Raw genomic sequence first — 10,893 nt, forward strand, 5'->3', positions numbered from 1 at the left:
GTTCAGGATTTATGGGAGTTACAGATATTTAGAAAAATGTTGCAGAACACCTGTTTGGCGCTGGTGACAGGTTTGGCTTTAGAGGGTTATGAGATTGGTCTTTAGTTTTACATCCTCATGAGGTGAGGTCTCCACCTACATTATGGAACTGCTCCATCCTAAGTTGTCAGATCGTCAGGTAGGGGCCTTTTTGTGATGTGCACCTGTCTGAAAACGTCCAAATTCCAATGCCTTCCAAATTTTTCACATATTTTTACATTTTATTTATTATATTTTATAACAATGCATATGTTTTACTTACTGAAACACGTCATAATGTAGCTCTTCAATTCACCAACTGGAGTGTCCAAATGCTGAGACACTAACTCAGTGCAGATATTGTACAATATTGTCGTCACAAGACAAGAAGCAACTGCAGGAATAATAATATAAATAGTGATAATATTAGTAATGTTTTCCCTTACAGAATAAACTTACATTGTATGATTCTGCTTTAGCAAAGAAAAAAATAAATAAGACTTTCACTTCCTGTAACAATCTGTTGACAGGTAGAAAGAACATGGTGCTGTTGGAGGGTCCTTTACTTCTTCACAGTATAGCTCAAAATATCTATCTTCATTATTAATTACCTTTTGAAAATTATTTAAAAAAAAATTAAAAACAAACAAACAACAACACTTCCTGTCGTGTTCGGGTCAGGTCTGACCGATTTACAAATTAAAAAATTCATAAATATTGTGTTTTACATCCGATTGCCCCAAGGCCTTATGATATCCTCCACACTATGCACTTGAACATATAAAAGCAAGGCACACCTCTTTCGTTGAATTTTGAGTGTTTTAATCAACTTTGTTACATCTGTGGTGTTCCCGGTCAAAGGAAATAGGAAATAGGAAATGAAAGGGAATCCCCCCACTCTGCAGTTAAAACTACTAAAACTACTAAATACTAAAGTAAGCGGGGTGGGGGTGAACACAACAGGAGGGAACAAACCTTATATTTAAAATTCTTTAAGGTTGGCTAAATAATTATCCACCCTCTGAAAATGGGAGACTGTGTATAAAAATGTCTGTAATTCCTACAGAGTTAATTTGAAAAAAATTTGATTAAATTTCAAATTAAACTTCAATCTCATAATCAATTCAATTTTATTTATATAGCGCCACGACAACAGTCGCCTAAAGGCACTTTATATATATGATACAAACCACTGCAGCGCAGTACCTGTAATACCTACAGCATGTTCTAATTGCTCTAATAGAATATCTAATTGAATATCAACAGTATCGAACACTGCACTGGGGTCTAGCAGGACAAGCACAGAGATGAGTCCACTGTCAGAGGCCATAAGAAGATCATTTGTAACCTTCACTAAAGCTGTTTCTGTGCTGTGATGAACTCTGAAACCTGACTGAAACTCTTCAATTCCATTCCTCTACAGATGATCTGTTAGCTGTTTGACAACTACAACTACTATTTTTGAAATGAAAGGAAGGTTGGAGATTGGCCTATAATTAGCTAAGACAGCTGATTGAAGCATTAATTAATGGTAGGACTTCGAGTAGCTTTGTAGTAATGGGGTCACATATATATCATATTGATTGTTAAATCCACGGTGGTGGTCTACAAATGCAAAACTACACAACTTGTGTCTTTGTCTAACAAATTATCATGCTAACTTTGTCATATTATATAAACATTATGTCATGGGTACAGTATTTCTGCTTCATTTGTTTTACCTCCACCGTTTTTACAGACTGTCAGCCAACTCTTTTTCCAGATTATCCAGGCAGTTTCTTTCTGTTAAAACTAATCATAGGGAAGTATTTAACTTTTTCTGGCCCAAAGACTATTTGTCACATTTTGAAAAAAGCCCACCAGCTCTATGTCTTTCTACTTCATCAAGTGGGCAATTTAAACAAGCAATTTAAACTGCCATCCCAACATTTTTAGGCTCCTGTATAGCCCTGAGCCCCAAAACTTGTGAACCCACACATCTGCACAATAAATAAATAATAAATTTAAATAAATACAAAAAAGACAACAAAATTACAAGTTAAAACACAAATTACTGAATGAAAATGAATACGCCTTAACCTTTTATTCAAATATTCATTTTTAAAATGACTCCTATTATTGCTGGATGTCATCACTTGCAGTTTAATCTCCGAGCACTGTCCCACAGATGCTGGAAAATCTCAATGTTTTTTGTGTTGTTTTGTTTTGTCTTTTCTGTGTTGACCTATAAGTAAGTTTCAGGGCTTTCTTAATATGCACATAACAGAAACATCACAGATAAAAGTAAAGTTTAAAACAACCTACCTTTAGCAAGGAGATATGCCCGTAACAAACATGTTATGCTGAAATCCAGGGTTTTGTTTTTGTTTTGTTTATTTACAATTCTGTAGTATTTCTTGTCAAATTATTCCCTCACTACTGTAGATTAATCTCTTTCTTGAGTCCCTGGGGGAATGCAGTCCAGGAGCACTCTGATCAGCCCTTTTAAACTGTTGGGTGAACACTTTCAGTTTCTCTTAGGTTCAGGTGATGTCTTGTAAAAGCTTTTCATAGTAAACTTCCTCAAATGATTTAGTGCAAAGTTTTCTGCTGCAGATTAAAGACATCAAACACAGGAATGGATACAGCTGGATACACACACACACACACACACACACACACACACACACACACACACACACACACACACACACACACGTGCTGTGCAGCTGTATAATAAATACAAATAATTTTTAAAAAGTGTGAAATTGTAAGCCCCAAATTCCCAAAAGCACACTTATGATTTTGTCTTTCATATTGCAATTTTTTTTAATTATAGTAAATTATTTATAAAATTATAATTATTCATTTTCCTTTTTATTATTATTTTTTTATTATTATTTTTACAAGGAGATTATGGAGTAGTTGCACATTAAATCTTTTTCTCCCCACTTTCCCTTGTGGGTTCCAGTCCAGTGCTTGCCTTGCGACGTTGTTGAGTGGTTTTCGAAGTGTGTGGCCTATCCAGCCCCATTTTCTCTTCTTGATGTCTTGACCGACCGGGTTCTGGCTGGTTCTCTTCCACAGGTCTGTGTTTGAGATCTTCTCAGGCCATCTGATGTTGAGGATGAGGCCTAAGCCTATTGCAGCATAACTAAGGTGAGCTTTCAGTGTCACCTGATCCAGCCCAAACTACAGGGAGTGCAGAATTATTAGGCAAGTTGTATTTTTGAGGAATAATTTTATTATTGAACAACAACCATGTTCTCAATGAACCCAAAAAACTCATTAATATCAAAGCTGAATGTTTTTGGAAGTAGTTTTTAGTTTGTTTTTAGTTTTAGCTATTTTAGGGGGATATCTGTGTGCAGGTGACTATTACTGTGCATAATTATTAGGCAACTTAACAAAAAACAAATATATACCCATTTCAATTATTTATTTTTACCAGTGAAACCAATATAACATCTCCACATTCACAAATATACATTTCTGACATTCAAAAACAAAACAAAAATAAATCAGCGACCAATATAGCCACCTTTCTTTGCAAGGACACTCAAAAGCCTGCCATCCATGGACTCTGTCAGTGTTTTGATCTGTTCCCCATCAACATTGCGTGCAGCAGCAACCACAGCCTCCCAGACACTGTTCAGAGAGGTGTACTGTTTTCCCTCCTTGTAAATCTCACATTTGATGATGGACCACAGGTTCTCAATGGGGTTCAGATCAGGTGAACAAGGAGGCCATGTCATTAGTTTTTCTTCTTTTATACCCTTTCTTGCCAGCCACGCTGTGGAGTACTTGGACGCTTGTGATGGAGCATTGTCCTGCATGGAAATCATGTTTTTCTTGAAGGATGCAGACTTCTTCCTGTACCACTGCTTGAAGAAGGTGTCTTCCATAAACTGGCAGTAGGACTGGGAGTTGAGCTTGACTCCATCCTCAACCCGAAAAGGCCCCACAAGCTCATCTTTGATGATACCAGCCCAAACCAGTACTCCACCTCCACCTTGCTGGCGTCTGAGTCGGACTGGAGCTCTCTGCCCTTTACCAATTGTTAAGATTCATTATTGAGGAAGGGTACAAGAGGTGATCGAAGAATAACCACACCGATCCGGCCGGGTGAAGTCAAACGATGATTTTAATGAATACACGCGTGGGAAGAGAACTCTGTACGCAGACAGCCAGTAGTCTTCGACTTAATCAAAGCATGAACAGATATTTTATAGCATCAGGGTTTGTTTACTGACGCCCCTTCATACGTCACAGACACATTTTATACATAGATCAGATCAACATCTTCATGACTTTTCCCCTAGAAAATCATCTCCTATTTTCATGGCTTGGTACTTTCCGTTCTTATCTTAAAATGAATTGTTCCTCTTTCTTGCCGAGACAACAAGAAACGGTTCCTCTTTTACCGAGACAATTTTGTAGTTACAGCCAAACATAACTAACCTCTTCCTCTAAATAAATCTAATTTAAAGTGTGTGTGTCACGACCTCACATGCTCTTTCTCAATTCACCTGTTGCACTTCTGACCTTTTACCAGACCAGAAGCTCACTGAGACTATGTGTATGTCTTCTACTAAATAAATGTTTTAATCAAGAACCTCTACTAAAACCTTAATATAAAATGATAAAGCTATCTGTTATATTGTTAAAGCCTCGTCTTAGCCTGCGGCTCAAAATAACTTCCTGGTTTCACTTCTGCATACAACTTCCTGTCAGCCTGCAACTCAGTCTTTCTGAAAGAGACACTGTCTAAACCTTGGAATGCAATATCCATGCTGCAAATTATATTATTAATGCAATAACAATTATTTAACAATAGCAGTAAAATAATTTCCCTCCTCGACACTCCCCCTTTTGACCTCTGGAACACCAGAGGTCACAATACATTGTGTCCTCACGCAGACCCTTCTCTGGTGGTCTCGAACCTCGAGATCTCCAGGATCCTCGCCCCTCCTGTGGTCGCCGAGATCTTCTGCAAAGGAAACAAAACACCTTTTCTTGCATCTCCCTAACTTATCCTATCTGGGACTCTTTAATCAAAAGCATGATCCTAATTATGCTCTTAACTTATTGACTTGTATTTATGTATACTCTTCAACGTTACTCATCACTTTAAACTCTTTGAGCCCTGCTTTCACGTCCAGTTGCTCGCTCTATTTTCCCTTATCTGATCATCAACATCCTGTGCACAAATTGTCGCTGCTGCAAGTTAATCTACTCCAAAAGAAGACAACCACTTTAATCAATTAAGTTCAAGCATATAAGCAATTACTCCTGTATACATTTCATCATAGCTAAATGCTGCCTTGAAACAACTCCTATGTGTTAACACTAACTTCATTTTAAAACCTCACATTTCCTATGTTATCACCTGTTTCGGTATAGCCTTTTTATTTCATTTTGCTCCTTTTAATGTAACAATACCTTCTAATTCTAATGTATCAGACTTAACCAAAACATATGCTTTCCTTCCTCTTTGGTCCTTCTTTAAGTTCAGTTAAAAGCTAAATGAATTTAAGGCCTTTTGCCTGGAATCAATACTGTCATGTGTGTTTCTTAACTCTGTGTCTGTAAGCGTGTGCAATCCTTCATGAACTCATATTATCCTCACAGTAGATTGGCTAATCATAGCGCTAGCCAAAGGCTCGTGACCCTCCAGAGACAAATTTGAGCCACAACTCCTTTAAAAGCACAAAATGCAATATGTATAAAAATCATTTCTACATAGAAGCTCCCCCTTTATCCTAAAGATAAACCTATGTAATATCTGTATGTGTAAGCCTACATTATAACCACTTCTTCTAAAAATCAAAAAATCAAACCTGTTCTACTCCTTCAACCCTCACTAATTTTCCCTCTAAGATTTATTCACAGCTTTGAAAAACCGGCATTGTATCTTCTAAACAGGATTCAGTTCTGTCATGGTCCTGGGCCATGTTGGCCCAGTATTCTTGGTTCCTTGTATTTTCGCTCCTTATTTAGGCCAGGTTTTCTGAGGTGTCCTGTTGTGGTGTTCCCTAAGTGTTTTTCCTTTGTGACTCTTACCCCCTTGTGCCCCTCTGTGTATTTATGAGCTCTCGTCTCTCTTTGTGTTTATTCCATGTTTCCCCAGCCTGTTATGTCTGTGTTCTCCCCGTGCTCTGGGTGTATTTAAGTTGTGTCTTCTGATATTGTAGTTCCTGGTTCGTCTATATTGTTTCCCCTCGGTCTCCCTGCGTCTCTTGTGTATTTCCCCGGACCTCCCTGCATCCTCGTTTCTGGTTTGTGTTATTAGCTTACCCAGTTTTCCGGTTTCTTGTTTTTCCACCAGTGCTGTTTTGTGCCCACCGTTGTAAATAAATATTCACCTGCACCAGAGCTGCCGCCTTTTGGGTCCTTTTCTACAACTCCACACGGCTTGCCTCGCAAACCGTGACAAGTTCACTTTTAATCCTTTAACCTTAACTTAAAAATACCAGTTTCAGTTTTACCATATCCAAATGATCAAAAACCCAAAAGGTCCTAAAATGATCCTAAATTATTAAACAATTAAATTATTAAACCCTAAACCCCCCTTTATCTTGATACATTTCATGTGTCAAGATACTATACAAAACTTAAAACTGCTCAGTTTTCCCCACTCATGATCCAATCTATGTCATAAAAATAAACTTAAAACAGAACAGTTATCAGTCATGTGTTTCTACAATTAATGGTAACTGAGTTACATCAAAAAATATTTCCCCTTTAGCATTTGGCATTCTCCCAACAATATACTATAATCTCATAATCTAACCCCAGTCAACAAAGCAAAACAGAAATTTTTCTGGTAAAAGCAAATTGTTTGTCCACATTAATTCATCCTCACTCACATACAGTCTCACATTCACTCACATGCAGTCACACCATGTATTTGCTAATGGTGGAGCTTCCCGCGTCAGATTCTCCACCCTCAGCAAAATGAGCTCCGTCATTTTTATTTTCCATAGGAAAATATTTCTTCATGTTTTTGGACTGGATTGACTCGCATAAAATCCTTTTTACAGGGACTTACGACCTTGATCAGTCCCCACAGGTAGCTCTCCTCAGCCAATTGTAATCTGGAAAGCCCCCTTATATTTGCTCCTCCCGAGAATTTTCAGCGCCGTTATTCACTGTTGCAGGCCTGCTTAAAACAGAAATGAAAAATAGAGCTGATTGTTAGCTCATAAAAACAAAACAAAATCACCTGACAGGTTTTCTTTAAGTGCACTGTTACAAAATAATGGGCCCAATTTTAGACATGTCCATGTTTCCTAAAACTCCCTCCATTAAAAACAAAAATAACAACAACAACCTACCTGACAGAATCAACCCATCACCACAACAACCTTAAACACACAAATCTTGCCACCACATAATTTCACCTCCTCAATACACCAAAAGTCTCATTAAAACCACTCAATTTGCACACAAAAATCACCCCCTTATGCTCTATAACATACTTCAATTCAGCATAAAACCCCCTTACAACAACATATCACTAAACTATAAATTTCCTACCCCAATCTGCACTTCTCGTCTCTGCTATGCTTCCTCTTCCTGAAAGTCACAGTCACACACACACTCAGGAAGTTCTTTCGTCACCACACACTCCAGCTAATTTGCATACTGAGTCATCTCTCAAGAAGCTGTAACAACAGAAACATATGTTTAAACATTTCCAACTCATTAAATCATTTTATTTCTTCCAACAGTGATCACTAGTGTTGATCACTCAGTACGAGAGCACTCCTAAGTCACTCTTTTTTAAAACTACTTTAATCCCTTTTTGTTTTCATAACTCCCTTTGTCATATGGCTCCTTCTATTCCTCAATTACAAACTCAAATGTATTTTATTAAACATTCACACCATTGTATCATTCATACAAAATAGCAAGCTGTTCTTCATTGCCTATGTTTGTGTTCTTAGCTAGGTTTAATCAATGTCTATGCATTAAACTCCATGAGCTTGTCTTGTCTTTATAAGTTTAATGCATTTTCTGTTTGTGTGTGTGAATTTGCATATGGTGCTTTTACAGTGTGTCAGACTCCTTCATAATTTTGCCTTTAAACAGTCAATTTTCTCCTCCCCAAATTTACTAACCCAAATTCTGATTTCCTACCTTAAATAGCAGCATTCCTTGTCCTCAACCAGAAGGTAGGGCTCCACTTGCCACTTTCCACCTCCACCCTAGCCCAGCGGTCTTACCCGTCAGGTCTGAGAGTAATCGTGACTGTGCCTGCCTTAGGTTGTCCCAGGGTTTCGAGGTGGGATCTTACCCGTCATGGGCTATCCAGCCTTCCATACTCGCCTGATACGGGGCCCAAGTGGGCAGGGGAGGGAACACACTGGCTCTGGGAATTAAAGGAATGTAAGCTGCTTCCTTCATTGCATCTTATGTTAAACTATCTCTATAATAAGCTATCTCAATTCTGACTCCTTCCCAGAATAATTTCACATATGGCACTTTGTGTATGTGTGTTTTCTATTCATTAATGTAATTGTCAGTTATTTTCTCTCTTCATTTTACCTTATTTATCTATTTGTTTGTGACATTCTACTTTAGCTCTACTAAACCTTGATGTAAAAAACAATACTCCCTTATTTCACGCACACACTCTGCCTTTTGCCTACACACACACTTCTCTCTCAGACTTCCTCTGTTCACACATCACCTTATATGGGCATGCAAACTTCCTGTCACCCACACCATTTCCTGTTACACACACACCGCACGCAGCTGCTCAGAGCAGCTCAAGCTGCTTTGCTGTTTCTCCAGGCTAATCAAACTTATTTTGTATTTACAATCTACAAACCCTCTGTAATTCTACTAACTTTTGACCTAAAATGTAGCATCATTCACACAATGATTTCATAATCCTCTCACACACACCTTGCACTCACTCTACTATCAACTTTCATAGTGTTATTATTATTTAGTATTTTGTACACCTCACACAGAATCATTCAAATCGAGTACTCACAGCATTCACATCACAACCTTCAACTTTCACTTTCGATCCTGCAAGACGCAGAGATGGACATCTCCTTCACCTAACATAAAACTAAATTACCATATCAACATACAATTACTGAAATTCAAACTCAAATACACCATCCGTTTTAATAAAGTCAAAGAGTAAACAGGTGTACCAAGTGTATGTACTTATGTGTTTTAAACTGAAAGAAAAAGAAACTCAAACTCTCATAACATCACTCATGCATCTCTTAAATTAAAAACACTTTCAAACTTTAAAACCTCCTACTTTACATCACCAAAGAAATACCTCTCACACCTTCATTCATCATTCAAAACCTTCTAGTCACCGCATTCACACTTAAACTGTGACTAGAGTTAAGGAATATAACTCAACACACTTTCCTAAGAGTATTTTAGACATGCTTGTCATAATCAAAAAGAGCAAGTAAAAAACAAACAAACAAAAAATTGAAACCTCCATTAATTCTCACCGCACACACAAGAAATTGAAAAAATAAAACCCACCAGCAACTAATGCTGGAGAAAAGTTACTACTGAAAGTGATGTGTTAGTCTTAAGTATATACAGTGCACTCAATATATTTATATATCTACATCCAAACTCAGTCAATTACTATACATCCACTACGGCAACTCAAAACTTTATTTATAGTCCTCTAATAAACATGAATGGCATTTTAAACACACACTCTACAATGTTTGCAGCAGTATTTGTAAAACCAACTGTGGCTTAAACAGTTCACTGCTTACTCATTTGCATTTTCACTCACACACACACCTCCAAAAATAGCAGCAGGCAGTCAGTGCATTACTGACTCGACACACAAAGATCTCTCACACCAAATTTTCTTATTCTATATTACAACGACGTCTTATATTTACAGCCACTGTCAGATCTGTCAGCTTTAGCGCCTAACCAATTTCGACAAATTTAAAATAACCGCCCACTAATTAACCAGTATCAAGACTTTAACTGTTTCTGGCCTCATTTCTAAAATCCCTAACTCAATTTAAAAGCGTCAACCAACCCAAACTTTGCCTGAAGCTCTATTTTTGGCATTTCACAGCCAAGGCTTACCTCGAAGTGTTAAGTTAAAGTTACACGCCCGAAGACCAACTTCTCCTGTCCAAAAAAGCGCAGATACCGTTTCAAACGGTAAGGAGACTCTAACTCCTAGTTTAATTCCAGGCTGCCCTGTACCCCACAGCTAAACCACACTGAACTAACCCTCTTCGCCGAGAGGTCAATGTCGCGCGTCCACGACAAGGAGGGAGCGTAACCTCCGGGCTCTGCGCTTCCTAGCAGACTCGAACTGCCGTTCTAGAATAATTTATAATATTTTGAAACAACAATCAACACCCGAAACAAGTGTATAACTGAGGCAGGTGCAACCTAGTGGTCAATGGAGACTCCAACTCACAAAATGACCACTCAGGTCCACTCTTATGACCAAATTTGGACTCTAACCAACACAATAACCAATTCCCTACCAAACTACTTGAGACTCTAACTCAATTTCTTTGGGACTTCAACCCATTATTTAAACTTTTCTTATCAGACTCTTAACTACTTTCATTTCTTCTTAGCAGAACTCTAACTGCTTCAACTCATGAGATTTTCATCAAAATCAAAACAGACATCCACCAGTAACTTCAGTGAGTAGACTTAAATTTTATCATGTCCAATTTGGCACACTTTGGAAATAATTCAACAGGTAGTGCCTTACCTTTTGAATAAGCCGGCTTATGCCCACTCACTTAGACCACTGGAATTCACGTCTGCCCGTCAGACCACCCAAGACCACCAAATTTCTCCATCTAAACCTCCAACTCACCCTCCTCAATAACCGGACGAAGCCCCCAAATGTTAAGATTC

At 38.0% G+C, this 10,893-nt stretch overlaps 1 long non-coding RNA gene across 1 annotated transcript; it reads right to left on the bottom strand.

The window, feature by feature from the left end:
• Positions 1 to 8,559: 8,559 nt before the first annotated feature.
• Positions 8,560 to 9,122, bottom strand: LOC113018545 (uncharacterized). The gene is made up of 2 exons (XR_003271813.1): positions 8,911 to 9,122; positions 8,560 to 8,692 (listed from the first exon to the last, which is right to left on the bottom strand). It is a non-coding gene; the product is annotated as an uncharacterized LOC113018545 (long non-coding RNA).
• Positions 9,123 to 10,893: the final 1,771 nt, after the last annotated feature.

Source organism: Astatotilapia calliptera, chromosome 3 (genome assembly GCF_900246225.1).
Source record: "Astatotilapia calliptera chromosome 3, fAstCal1.2, whole genome shotgun sequence".
Classification (NCBI taxonomy): domain Eukaryota; kingdom Metazoa; phylum Chordata; class Actinopteri; order Cichliformes; family Cichlidae; genus Astatotilapia; species Astatotilapia calliptera.